This window comes from Hypomesus transpacificus, chromosome 8, assembly GCF_021917145.1.
Source record: "Hypomesus transpacificus isolate Combined female chromosome 8, fHypTra1, whole genome shotgun sequence".
NCBI classification, from domain to species: Eukaryota; Metazoa; Chordata; class Actinopteri; order Osmeriformes; family Osmeridae; genus Hypomesus; species Hypomesus transpacificus.
Window position 1 is genome coordinate 8579621 of NC_061067.1, and position 15296 is coordinate 8594916.

The following is a 15296-nucleotide window of genomic DNA, read 5'->3' on the forward strand; positions in this document are numbered from 1 at the left end:
AGCCCCGGAGATCCAGAGAAACAGAGAGAGAACGGTCCCTCCAGGCCAAACCAATGACTGTTGCCAAGGGCAGTTGATAAAAGCCATGGCAACCGCACCGGTTGCTCTGTTCATGTGTCTGCTTCAATAGGAGCTAGAATACTACAAAATGCGACGACATGTCTATTCTGCTGGCATTGGAGGAAGCGACTGTGGCAAATCGGGATAGAGGAGCAGGGGGAAGGGGGGAGGTAGAGGAAGAGAAGAAGGAGAGGGGAAGGAGAGGGGGAGGAGAAGGATAGGAGGAGGAGTGGAGGGTTGAGAGGAGGAGGAGAGGGGGAGGAGGGCTGGGAGGGGGAGAAGGAGGAGTGTCCTCTGGTGTTGTATTGAGTTGTAATAGACTAGGACAGACACTGCCCAGTCAGAGAAAGAGAGGGAGGGAGGGAGAGAGAAAGAGAGGGAGGGGGCTCTTTAACAATGTACAGGACAGCGAGTGGAGGAGAGGGAAAGAATGTGGGCCAAAAGAACGGATGGAGGGATGAATGGCGGGGAGGGGGGATACTCAGTAATGTACAGACAGTCAGACGACCATTGCTGCTAATGAGCATGCTGTAGAGAGAGCCCATTACTGAACACTCCACACACACACACACACCCACCTCCTACACACACTCAATACATACACCACAGGACAATGGACACATACAGAGAGCAGTACAGACTGTCCAGTCCAGATCAGACACATGCCCCTGTCTGTGTGTGTGTGTGTGTATGTATTACAGGCCAGGGGAACAGCTTGCAAGCAGATGCAGGGCCTATTGGGGGGGTGACAGGGGTATGGACAGGTGAGTAAAGGGACAGATGGGCAACAGAGGGGGGAAAGAGATAAGAACACACACACACACACATATCCAGACCCCATACTGACCCGTCCGTCATGTGTTTGTGTATGTGTGTATGTGTGTTGATCCATTCAGCCTCTCCAGGGCACATATGGTTCCCCAATAGGGGACAAAGCAAACACAATGGGGGGGGGGGAGGGGGCTGAGAGGATCCATCACCTGGTGGCTGACACACACACACACACGTGCAAATGCTGACTGACAGCCACAGTACAAAGGCGTGTTCTAGAAAGGAGAGAGAAAAGGAGGGAGTAAAAAGAGATTCAAAAGAACAACAACAAGAGTGTAATATCACAGTCATGTGAACGGGGGGGAGGGGGAGTTCGAGGGCGACGAACCGCAGGCGCCAGAGTTGTTGCTGACACACCAGTGACGTGAACTGCTGCCGTCCGACATGTATGGAAATGAAGATCTGATAGACACGCATGCCGATCGACAGACGGCCATCTTTAAACCATTACCGTCGTCCACGGCAACTGCCATGAGAACGCACATGCTGGCTCGGAACGTTACCCCTTCGTGTCAACGTTCCACGACAACATCATGTTCTGTTTTGATTTAGAGAGGTTTAGAGATGTAGGTGCGGTGGTGTTTTGTAAGTCGACTCTGAGTCAAGTTGGCTGCGCTCTAAACCATTGAAGTCCACTGTGAAAGTTGATTTAAGTTGCCGATTCAAATGATTCAAATCACTGAATCGACTGTTCAAGTGACTCGATTTGTGGATTCACTTGGCTCAGCTCTGACGATTATCTAAGGTTTAGCCAGGAAGAGAGGTCTGGCAAGCAGACTGTGAGTTCCCTTCAGACACTTTCCTTTCCTCTCAACAATAAAACACACACAGAGAGGGCTTCAAACTGAAGGACAAAACGGACAAAAATATTCACACAATGACAAACAGGCTGGAAATAGCAGCGCAGCCTGCAGTGGGCTGTCGATAAGAAGCGGAATGTCAATGCTGTCTACTCCCACCTGAGAAACTACAACAGCCCAAAACCTCCATGCCTCCCAGCTAGTCCACTTCCTGTACGGACAGTGGACACAGTCATCAGGTTTGGCTCGTCTGTCGTCCTTTCATTCCTCTCCTGAAGACTTGAACCAACAAACGTCTCCCTGTCAGAGCTGAGAAAGGCAGCTAGGTCACAAGCAGAGACAGAAACCATAACAACATTGAAGTCTGACTGTAACCTCTCATATTCGTTTCCCATAATGTATACAATGTCTATGTCTGGTGGGAGCGTAAACAGACAGACACTCTCACACAGGGCTGGAGAGAAGCGGGTTCCTGTCTGATATTACGTTCCTTCCTGCATTCCTTGGTGGGAGCCCCGACCCTCTGGGGGAGAGAGCCTAATGCCTCGGGGTCAAAGGTCACTTCCTGTGTATTAATTAATTGCCATCTGACATCGGCAGTGAGGCATTAAGGGATCAACATTTTGGAGAGGAGGGAAGGAGGAGAGAAGGAGAGAAGGAGGAGGGAAAGAGAGAAGGAGAGAAGGAGAGAAGGAGGAGGGAAGGAGAGAAGGAGAGAAAGAGAGAAGGAGGAGGGAAGGAGAGAAGGAGAGAAGGAGAGAAGGAGGAGGGAAGGAGAGAAGGAGAGAAGGAGAGAAGGAGAGAAGGGAGAGGAAGTGTGGAGGTATGGTCTGAGAGGCACGAGTGATTGACCTGTGCTCTGTTTCCTGCCTTGACTCTACCAGCCCTGCTCACCGCGAGAGGAGACAAGCTGACCCCAACAGGCCAGAGGAATGGAGGAAAGTCCAACCAATGTCATTGTTAAAAACAAGCCCTTAACCACTCAAATATATATATTTTTTTTTTTTTGAGAATCTTAACATTGAAGATTGAAGCAAGATTATTTTTATCAATAACGTTATAGGATCTTAAACAACTATTTTTTTATAAAGTAAACTTTGCTGTTTGCTCTATTGACTAGAGTTTCAATTTAACGTGATTGAAGTTTGCCCGTGACACAGAGGGGGCAGGCGCTCAATCACAAAGACGCTGTCGAGTCTCTCTTAACAAAACGGATTCGTTACTGGAACGTGAATCTGTATTGCCATTAAAGGCAGATCAAGGCAGATCTGAAACGTTATGGGAGCGGAACTCCACGCGTTGCGCCTAAACTTAAAAGGGCCTCAAATGTTTTCACACATCTAGAAAGGCTTTCTCTCTCTCTCTCTCTCTCTCTCCATTGAAGACACTTCAAACTTTGTCCTGTGATGAGGCTGCGGGGAGATAGAGGAGGAGTGAAGCGACGGGTTTTGGGAAACTTAAAGGCCTGGCAGGGACAAACATCTCCGTCCAGCTGTTCACTCTGTCCACCATCTGGGAAAGACTGAGGCATGAAAGGAACAGAAAGAGAGGGATGAGACGGAAGGATACAGACGAATGGGCACGAAAAGAAGGGCCGCTGATACAATCATCAGCTTTAAATGAACGGATAAAAGAGGCGACGCTGATCTGTGACACGGTCGATGTCTTTGGTGAAGAACAGTTTCTTGGCACCTTGATTGTGAAGTGCTAATCGCTGTGATGGACAATGGACAGTCTGAAGGTTTTACTACTGCACATACAGTCTCTGTCCGGCACTACATGTCCATAGTTAGGACCGTCTACGACGTACATGTGCCCTTCGTGGGAGTCCACGTGGTGAGTGTGGTGTGCGTGCCTGCGCGTACGAGTGTGTATGTCCGTGTGTGCGCGTGCATGTGTGTGCGTGCATGTGTGTGTGGTACCCATGGTTGTGTATCAGCTGAGAGGGAGCCCAGTCCAGAGCTCCCACATGCTGACCAGGTGTTAAGCGACGTGCACGTATGAGTAAGCTACGTTTCGGGCGCACCTGAACACCATCAGCGGGCGGAGAGACCAGATGTGTGTGCGTGCGTGCGTGCGTGCGTGTGTGCGTGTGTGTGTGTGTGTGTGTGTGTGTGTGTGTGTGTGTGAAAAAGAGAGCACCTCCAGATGGCCAAGCTGATCCTCCCCCTTACTTCATATTCAATTAGAAGAAATCAAACAGGGCAGGAAACAAGCCTCTTCTGTCCTGGACAACTGCTTTTGAAGAGGACCGCGTGTGTGTGTGTCTGTGATTGGAAAGTAAATGAACCAGTGTAATGACTTGCATATGTCCAGGTAAGGGGATGGGTGGAAGGGGAGTGAAAGGGGGGAGTGAAAGGGGGAGGAAGAGAGGTATGGTTTGGGTTGAGGTGGGGGTTGAGGTGGGGGTTGAGGACGAATACTGGGGGAAAGAATCAACTCCAGTCTGGGCATCTGTTTTCTGGCAAAGGATGAAAGGAGGAGTGCACGTCCCTCTCTCCCATAAGGAGTCCTCCTGTCCTCCTCCCCTGGGGCTCTCAGAGACCGGCCTGCCAGCTGAGGCCGCTCAGAGTACTACACTACCCACAATCCCTGGGGGCCTTTCTGCAGGGCCACATGCCTTTATATGGCTTCATATATGTGTCGTAAGGGTTTAGGCTTGATGATGGGACGCCATGATGGAAGCAGGCCCCTCAAGGCTTCCATGCACACCATAACACAGACACACTGGAGACCCAGAGCGATACGTGGGGCTTCTCAGTGCAGCTGGTCCTGCCGTTACAAATGGCCATGTTGTTCCATGGTTGTGTAAGCTACAACTCTGACTAGAGCACTGATGGCTGATCCGATATGGACTCTTTGAAGTGTGGATTGTAATAAATGTATGGCAGTGGATATTCCCTTGTTGCAGCAGATGATCTGATCTCACCTGATTTACACACACACACACACACACACACATACACTTGTAGTAGTTGTGTCAATTTATACAATATACATTACACTGCAAAAAACCTCATGGCCATAATCTAATAAAGTGAACATCTTGGATCTAAAACTTGGCAACATAGGCCTACAAGGTAAGATGATATTCCTGTCTAGACATCATTTTTTTTTCGTCGTTTTATTTCATATAATAAAAATTATGTTCAGCCGTTTGTTACCGTACTTTTATGCTCTGTTTAGGTTTGTGTGAAGGTAATGAGTTATGTATTGGTTATATATGATGATGTTGCGTTGGGCAATGCAACATGTTGAAGATTTGCAGCCTAAAACCTAGCCTTGTGCCAGAAGAACATGTTACACGATCATTTAAAAGCGGCTAAATGTGCTTGAGGCTTTGAGCAGAACAATTATCATGTTTGTGGGGTTTATGAATATACCAAAACGTGCATTCAGTTCATACTGGACATTGTCGAAATTTCAGTTGAGGCAAAGACATTTGCTTCAGTTTTCCTTGCCCAGTTCCCCTCAACGCTTGGCTTTGAGGACCTTAATTGGTTACAGATGCATTCTGAAAACAGGAAAGTCTATAGCTTCAATAGATGCCGAATAAAAAGAAACGAAAATACAGCGACCATGTCATCTAAATAGGTGGAATTTGCAAGTCGCCTGACGGAGGAACTGAGACAAAGAAGAAAACCGTTATCTCGCGTTGGTAACCCTTGGACTGATGTTTTTTCCAGATGTTGTCGAGAGGCCGCGCACGCAGCGCCACGACTAACGGAAAGTTCAACTAATCTGAAAATAACCAAACTAATGTTGGCCATGGACAATGTGTGTCCCAACTAAATTCATGGCAATGTGCCCCGTCTTTCATGTTAGTAGCACACATTGTGACAGATGTCTCGTGTCAGAAACTCTAGTGCGGTATTATTTACCCCGGCTAAATCCACATCCTGAGCGCATGTGGACTTCTTAAAGCACTTTCCTAAAGATCAAAGTGCCTCACACGGCCAGATGCTAATTTATAGCCGCACCACCCGTATCCAGAACCCCTCCACAAAGATTCAGATCTGGGAATTCCATAGGTTTCAGCTGGGTAGCGGAGTGCTGGACGTATGTTATTAAGAAATCAATAGCCTCAGCGGGGAACGGTTGGCAATGCAGCCTACTTGACAAGCAGCGCCAAACGGGTGAAAAGTGTAACAAATGTGCCAAATGGCAAAAGCCACAAGGTTGTGTTGACTGTAGGAATTAACATGAGAATGCAAAGTCAAACGGAGTGTTGTCTTACAACCGCAATAAAACGCCGGGCTATTAGAGGGCTATACACACTTCATTATGTGCGAGATTGATGTTCTGCTTTTTCCAATTATCAAGCCATGCAATTTGTTTGAGAAGTTTAGTTAAAGTTGGTGACCGCCTGGGCTATATTTAACGCTTTCAACTTTTATACGTGGAAAATTGCCGACGTGGAATATGTACAAAGATTGTTTTTTAGAGCATCTATTTACCATCCATTGAACCAATTGACAGTTGAAAAGGGTGGACAGCATGAATGAAAATTAAAATCTAGGCAACAGAGTTATGAGGTAACCCTCTGTTCCCCAGGCACTGCTATCCGCTACGAATCCGCTTCCTTCCTCGCCTGATGTTCAGAAAATAGTAGGCTATAATTCATGTTTACAATGTAGCCTAAAGCTGTGAACGTTGTGTTATGTGTAAACTGTTGTATAATAGCCTATGTAGCTGAGTGCTTATGCAAAGTGTAATGTTTAAGATATATTTTGCAGTAGTTTACAACGTTAGGCTACTCTATTACAGGATGCGAGTAGATGCGAAGCAACAAGTTGTATCTCGGCGCACTGAAAACTTAAATCACCACTCTATTTGCAACATAAATAGCACTAGCAATGGACTGAACGAAAAATATTAAAGTGCACTGGTTCATCAAAACCCAGAAACGATCGTAAGCACAGAGGTATCAATTACAGTATGAAACGGAACAAGCGCAAAGTGGGACTTACCCTGAGTAAGAACCAAATCGTAGAAGTTGAAGGCGAGAACAAAACTGATTATCTTAAAACACACATACATCTTATTGAAATCCTAAAGTGCATTGTGAACGGAAACACAAATGTAACTGTGTGGCAGCCGCTGTTAGCTCCATGGGACCCTCTCCGTTGGCAACATCGGCGTCTGCGGTTCCCTTCTCGTGATCCGTTCATATACCAGGCCGAGCAGCGGAGATGGAGACATGGCCCGATGGTCACACAGCGCATGCGCACAGAAGAGAAAAAAGTATTTGCGGCGTCGCTCTCACCGGTCACAAGAGGGCTAGATTGACAGTGGCATGATAGATGGATTTAGCCTACTATCTTGAAAACGACTTTGTCATGAATATATGTACGTTATATGCACCGAGAGTGGTGGGAATGAAACGGATTTCTAATTTTGAAGACAAACATCAAAATGCAGTCAGCAGACCGTCTTTTTTGTTTCACAACAATGTTCTTCAAAGCTAAACACTGAACTTTTGCACTAACCCAATAAAAGAATAAAAGCCTACCTTATACCAAATTTACATACTCCCAATGCTTTGACTCACAGTAGGTCTACACATTGAAAACAATACAATCTCTGTGCAGCTAAAACATGAGGTGCAAACAGGCCTACAGACACAGTTGTTGCCCGTCTGTGAAGACCAGTCGTGACAGGCCACACCTGCAGCTGAAATGACTCTCTCAGTGAAAATGTCCTGAAGAAACCATTATGTCAAGCATTGGACATCTGGTTAGCGAAGATGCAAACTCCCTAATGGAAAAGCACAACACAACGTTTAGCATGGTGGACCAGACTGTCAGGCCTTACAATGGGCCCAATGTTGGGATGATGAGACAGCCTTTCGTGGTGCCTCAGGGCTGGACCACAAACTGAGGAACTCTTTCTCTCTCTTCCTCACGGTCTTCTTCCATATTTCCAGCTCTCCCTGACTTGAAACAAATTCAACGTTAGTGTAGGTTTTAACCACATTTGAAATGGGTGCTAGGAGTGTTTGTATTTTCAACTGCGTGTGTGTGTGTGTGTGTGTGTGTGTGTGTGTGTGTAAGCATACAGTACATCTATGCCTGAGTGTGTATGGGTAATTTGAACAAGACTTGGTTGTGGGGGGCCACAGTGCTGACTCCAGTGTCTAACGTCCTCCCAGCCCTCACCCCTGACCCCTGACCCCTGTGAAAGGGGCCCGTCCCCCTACGGACAGATCTACCCGCTGTTTCACACAAAAGGCCGGGACTGGCAGCTAACATGGGAATTAGACAGGACAAAAGTGAGACAGAGGAGATGCCTGAATATTCTTCAGACATCACTTCCTGTTGATGAGGCCATTTCCTGTCACAGGGAGGATGTAACCAGTGACTTTGATGGATGGGGGATTTGGAAATATATATGTTTTACTTGTTTATAAGTATGAGTGTGTGTGTGTGTGTGTGTAAACACGGTGGTTTCAGAGAGAGCTTGTCCTTCGGCTTCTCAGGGCCAACCCCAGTCTGCAGTCCTCAGTCTCCCCCAGGCTACACCAGGCCTTTCAACACCTGTCAGATAGAGCTATGAGAAAGTTTCACACACACACACACACACACACACACACACACACACACACACACACACACACACACACACACACACACACACTTAATAATGTTATTACTGGCACTCAACACCGCATGCCAAGATACTGTATATGTGTTACTGTATGGGTGTGAATGAAAATCCCTACATTTCCACAGTGCTGTAAAAGCAAGCAACCTGCAGGTCCACACAGACACCCCTAGAGACGCAGATGTTTGGGCTGTGTGTGTGTGTGTGTGTGTGTGTGTGTGTGTGTGTGTGTGTGTGTGTGTGTGTGTGGAAGCTCTCTCTGTGAGTGATGGATGTTGATCAATACTATGTGGTCAGAGAAAGCGAGATTTTTAGAGGGAGGTTCAGGGCTTAGACTGTGGATGTATATGAGAAACTGTCTTTTCACATGGGGTTAGCTTCTAGATTGCAAGTTCTGATTTTTCATGTCCTATGTACGTGTGTGTGTTTGCGCACACTTCTTGCCAAAACCAAAGTTGACTCATACTGTAGACTATACCTTTATTACATCCAAAGTAAACATCACTGCCCAAACCGTTTTTTAACCAAAGGAGTTTTAACAGGCTACGGAATAAAATAAAGACAACTTTGGTCAATTACAGTAATAACCATAATGTCTATCTATATTTCCATTCTACGAGCACAGGCCTTGCCAAGCCTTGCAGCCATCTAAAGTGGTATATATTAACCGAATGACAGCAGTTTTCAGATCACCACACACAGCACACCTCCCCCATACAGGGCTAGCTGCCGGCTGCCTCACAGAGAAGGAAGTGCCCTCTACTTTGTGGTGCGCGAGCGGCCATTAAATGGGTCAGAATTCCGTGATTGAGTCCGATTTAATTTGACACGCCACGGTGGGCCAGGACTGGGCCTGCGTCCAGGAGCTCCACCTAGTTGAGAAGCTGTGTGTGTGTGCTCATGTGTGTGCGCGTGTGTGTGTGGGTTGTCACATCCTGAGTTTCCTTATAATCACCAGCCTCTCAGGAAGAGCTCTTCTCTTTCATGGCAGTGTGAGTGGCACAGCCCGTGAGGCGATTGAGGACGCGGAAAACCCGCGTGTCTGTGTGTGTTTGATGTCTTACCAAAGTTAAGTGCGTGTGCAGCTGAAATATAGACTAGAGCGGAGCGTGGTGACAAACGCGGGCATTCCATGTGCACGTGTGTTTGTGTGTTTGTGTGTTGACGTGATCCGATACAACTTAACGGCAAATGTCAACCCCAGTGGATGTCGACAAGGCCCGGGCTTGTGTGATTAGAGCCCCAGTGCTCCTATATTTAGACACAGCTAACCGTGTATGAACTGAAGCCCAACCATACCCCTCATTACCTTCTAATGATCATGAAGTCTCCACATAATCACAGTGTTCTCCACCAATGGACACTCTGCAGGCTGCCCTTCACGTGTCACCAATACTGTAGTACACTACGGGAGGGGGGAGGAGGGAGAGGAGGAGAGAAGAAGAGAAGGAAGGAGGGAGACAGGTGGTGGGGGGGATAATGATGGCTGAGTGTTATATCTCTCTGTCTCTCTCTGTCTCTCTCTCTCTCCCTTTCTCTCTCTCTCTCCGTCTCTTTCGCAGACACACATCAGAGGCTATACCTAACAGATGACATCAACAGGCCCGTTGTCTCTATCTCTGCTACATCCATTCATCTGTGGTCGCCAAATATCCCTCGCCACAAAGTCACAAACCCCGTTTGAAAAACAGCTATGAAAGCGGCTATGACAAGCCACGTTTGAGCCACAATTGCCAGGCTCCAGCCTCTGGTTGGTACGGCTTGCTATATTTAACCCAGTCGAGTATATTTAGACCCAAACAGAGCAGGTTGGAAATGGCAGGCTGCAGGGGTGCGGTCAAAAACATTTCCCAGCAACCCATGGTGTCTGGACTGCGTTTGTGGCCATCCCACTCTTACAAGGTCACTTTGATGGAAACACAAGAGCCCGTTCCCCCCCCCTCCCACAACTTCTTTCTCATCCTTAGTTGAACCTCCTCTCATCCCTTACTCCCGGTCAGTTTGTCTTTCAGCAAGTGGCTGACAGTGTCTGTCTCCTGCAGAGGGATGCAGATGGATGGGTTAAGCAGTTCAGGTCAACCGCGTAAGGTCTCCACACACCCTCGCTGCCAGTCCTAGACCCTAGGTCTTTGCAGTGGAAGTACAGAGGACCTGTCATCGTGTGCATGCTTGTGTACCAGGACGTTATGAAGCAGGGCTGAACTTGCCTCGGTAAGACTCGGTGATGTCTCCTGGCTGGCCATACAGTCTGTCATAGAAGCTGTCCTCCCATGACAGTTACAAGACAGCATGAACGGTAATTTAGTCTAAAAGTGGAACAGCCCAAAACCACTGAAAGAATCCCATTCTGACTCCGGCCCATTCTGTGGCCGGACTTTAAGCCAAACCGATGACTTGTTTTCACGGACAATAACAAAGATTCAATTTCAGCTTTTTTTCTCTTCTTTCTGGCGTGTTTTTCTCCAAGCCTATCCCGTGGTCCATTCTTTGTAGCTGAGGCAGACTTCTCTCTGGTCTAGAGTTTCAACCTGGAGTTCCCCAGAGGGGGCTGAGTATTGTCAGTGAGCTCACCTGTTGTCTCTTGCTGGCTGGTCAAACATCTCAGTGAGAATACAGTGTCCTCCTGGTACTTCTGTAGATGATCAGCTCCCCCTTCAGGACAGATATGGAACAACAGCAAGGGACAGTTAGGCTGAGCAGGACAGCGCTGGGACAGATAGGCCTACGGATTGTCATACCGGCAGACAGACAGTCACCTTTCAGGACCGACTTCTGTATTTAGATAAACCATGTACTCCAGAGATCACCACAAGTTAGACTTGATTAAGGATGGGTAAAAATAAGATGTCTATAGGCTCTCCAAAACACCACATACACAGACAGACACACACAGAGACCTGAGACAACAGCTCAAATAAACCCTTTACTGTCTCGATGGAAGCATTCATCAGTGAGGTAGACTTTCTAGAAGAGACTTTCTGACACATGTTGGGAAAATCTGTCTTGTTAAACGTCAACAGAACCCAGTGTGTTTACAGGGTGCGATCAAAGCACACGTCAATAAGTAAGGCGGTTGTTGTTTTCATCGCGGCGGTATTGTTTGGGCACGGAGCCTGGCGCGAGTGCCTCCGTTAAACACCGCCAACGTGTCGACTGGCATCTTTACAGGAGAAGAAGAGATGCAGCTGCAAGGAAAGGATTGTGCACGCACGCACACACAAACACGCACACAAACAAACACACACACAAACACACTCACCCTCATAAGGTCACCCACTCGTCTAGGCTTGTGTGTGGTTAGTGGGTGAAGTCCAGATGCTATGGAATGACCAACCTGACGCTCAGAGACTTTGTAAGTAGTAGTAAATGTGTGGAAAAGGGTTATGTACTTTTAATAATCCATGCAGATGTAGTTAATACAAAAAATCCATACACATGTTTATACCCCCAAAAAAACATACACACGTATCTCATACAAACATTTCATAAATGTTTAGTACGTGTAGTTTAGCAATAAGGGTTTTGATACTCCCATTAAATGGAGTGACGCAACAGTGACCTCCGACAGCTTTTGAAGCAAACAGTGGGAGTCGCTGTTCCGCCTCTCTCTGCCAGCAGGTACTGGGGCGGTCAAACAACAGACAGCTACACAGCCACTTCCTAATCTGTAAATATGGATTCTCCAAGCGATGAAGGCCCGAGGGCAGGCCTGTGCACACGCGGCCTGACTGAATGTTCCAAAACATTCTGAATGAAAGCAGATGTGGCGGCACAACAAGCGAATTAGAAGAGGAGAGGGGGGGGGGGGGGGGGGGGGGGGCAGAAAGGAGGAGGTTACTACGAAATAATTACCCGAGATGAAGGGAGAGAGCAGCATCATATTTATGGAGCATTCCCACAGACTGTACACACATGAACACACACACACATACACACTCTAATACTCTTGAGACAACTGTCAGGCTGCGCCAATGTTGGTGTTTGTAGCCATTCCAGTCGCCACAACGACTTCTGAGCTGACCCCTGTAGCAGTGTGCAGGAATCTGACTTGGTGTCCGGGCACACACACACACACACGCACTGCGCGCACACATAAACACACACATACTACGAGGTTAGGCTAATGCACAACAGCTGCATAGAAATCACCTTGATCTGCGTTAGTATAGTTAGACCACATATTTAAGATTTTAAATTCCAATATGTTGAATGTATGCACCTTCCTACCAAAGTAAATTCCTTGTCTGTGCAAACTTTCATGGCGAATAAAACCCTTTCTGATTCTGATTCTGATCTGACTGAGGTAAAAGACAACATTAGATAATCATCTCTGGGCTTGCTGTCTAAGGCTGGCTGGAAGGTTCTGGAAGGCATTAGCGAACAAACGCATCAGTGCTCTCAGAGAACAGCCACCAAGAGAGCTTTGACCACCTGCATGGGTGTTATGTTTCACACTGTCCTATTTTATAGGAATCTGAAGGGCTTTGGGTTCGAGCATTAAATGTTCATTTTATCCTGGATGGATACATACACACAAGAAGAACACACAAAACCGCATTTGGTGTTATACACCTTAGTTACACTGAACTCAAAACATTAATAATCAGGTCTCTCTGGGTTACCTATGCTTACTTATCACAATCTGTTGCCTATATAGGTTATAAATGACCTCATTATGGATGGAGCAGTTGGCATTTCCCCCCCAAAATCCTCAGAAACAACTGAAAACATTTCTGCCGTATTGCAACCAACCACCATCACCTTAACTCCACCGCTACACCAGCACGGTTTAGTTCAGAACATGGCTACAACATTCTGCCTGTTATTGTGTTGTTGCTACGCTGATATACTGTATTTCAAAATACCTTGTCTCTGCACTGGTTGAGTTAAGCTTGTAGTGACATTTACATTTCCTAAACCATAACTTAGTTTCCAAACGATAACTGACCGCACAAAAACATAGCTTTTTTGTTTAAATGTACACTATACTCATTACATGCCTGATCATGGGGAAATGCTTTAATTATTTATTTTAGCCTTGCTCTTATAGTTCTTGGGACACACATATCCCTTTCACTGTTTACGGTCATGTGTGAGATCCATCATTACAGCTATCTCAACCATGACGCCATTTCAACAATTTATATCTTTGCATTATTTTTCCCCATTATAATCGTGTGGAGGGATCAAACCGAAAACAACATAAAAGGGCTTTGTGTCACTGTAATCATGTCACACAATAGGCTATAATTTAAAGACCTCAGTAAAAAGGCAACCTCTAAGGACATGATGAAGTAAACAAACCTCTTTGTTTCAGTCCTTACTCTTGTGAAACACGTACTAAGACCCCCCCCCCCCCCCCCCCCCCCCCCCCCCCCCCCCCCCCCACGCACACACACGGCGACCACATTCTCCAATGCTGACCTTCCAGATGGGTATTGACCATCACGCAGTATCTGGGGTGAACAAATCTACAGTTTGACTTCTCTACCTGTGTTGGTTTCTAACCCCAGAGTGCCTCAGGCCTCCTCTTCCTGGGAGGAACGGCAGGACATGTCACCCAGCTTATAACTGGGCCAGGGTAGAACCACACTTCTCTGCATGGCCCTAAACCATTACCTTGATCAGAGAAGCCATGGTGGAATTAGCTCTTCGTCTCAAGTGTCCGATTACAACCTTTTGTTTTTGGACTTGAGAGTGTGCAGGACGTTGTTTATGAGCAATTCCCTTAAGCACCTAACAATTATTATCATCATGTTCCAATCCAGATCCCGTTGAGAACATTTTACCACCTATTCCCACCAACAACTTACACAGTAAATCTTCTGTCAAACCAATCACAGAGAGGCACACAACCGTCCATGCCGTTTGAGCGGACATAACCCACCGGTCGTATCTATTTGATCTCACCAGTGGTCACGCAGCAGTGAGAATGTTCCACATGGATGGCAGCAGTACGTTTGTCCACCCTCACTCACCTACAGCTGTGTGAAAAGACATGAGGTTTAGTCTGCTCAGTTGGTCCACTCATTCAGACGTTGTTAGCTCACTGAGCCGAAGGTCGAGAGGATTACTGTTCAACGATGCTTCATCGCCCAATAACCTTAAAGACAGAGTTTTTTTTAAATCTCTGTCTCACCCAGTCAATTATCCAGCCTCTATGCTACAGATTGTGAAGTGTATCGTGAAACAAACTCCCAGATTTCAGATTGAACAGACTTTTGAATGACCTGTTTAGAAATGCCTCCTTTTAATCCATCATTTAGAACAGATTAAGATGCCGTGAGACTGCATTTGCCAGGAAGGACATTTCACATCACATCATTTGTGTTACCACATCTATATCCAATCAGAAAGACTAAATGAAGAAGTATTGAGTCTGCATTGAAAAGAAGTTCTTAGAATTTCACTCAAGATTTGGTTGAAGAAAAACACTTATCATGAAGACAGTAAACAGAGAAACTCCTACACACAGGAACGCGTGCACATACACACGCAGTTCTCCAAGCAAACCATGGTGTTCTGGGGTTCCAAATTCTGTCCTCCCAAAAGAAAACAGAGATTGTTGGAAACACAGCCAGTTCAATTTCTCAAGTACGGTGTGTGCGCTAACTATGATTAGTTGAACCAGTAGGGGCCGCAAATAGAACTCAGGTGTGGCCTCTGCCTTTGCAAAGTTCTATCTCACTCTATAAACATGTGTTCAAAGAGATCATTCAGCCTGTATTCTGTAGGGTATCTTTTCAGAGGCATAGATTTCAGCCGTGAGTCTGATGCAACCACACGCACGTACACACACACAGCCACAGGTGTCCTCCACATGTGCCTCTCACAGAGGTCAGACTCTTCGAATCAGTCACACAGGTGGACGTGCAGGTGCTCGTCCGGCCCAATCAGAAACGTCCATCAGATCAAAGAGTTTGAGAAAGACCACCACGATAGACGACCTCTGTAATCTGTTCCCAAGACGACTGGCTAGGCGTGAGGCCATAGAATGTACAT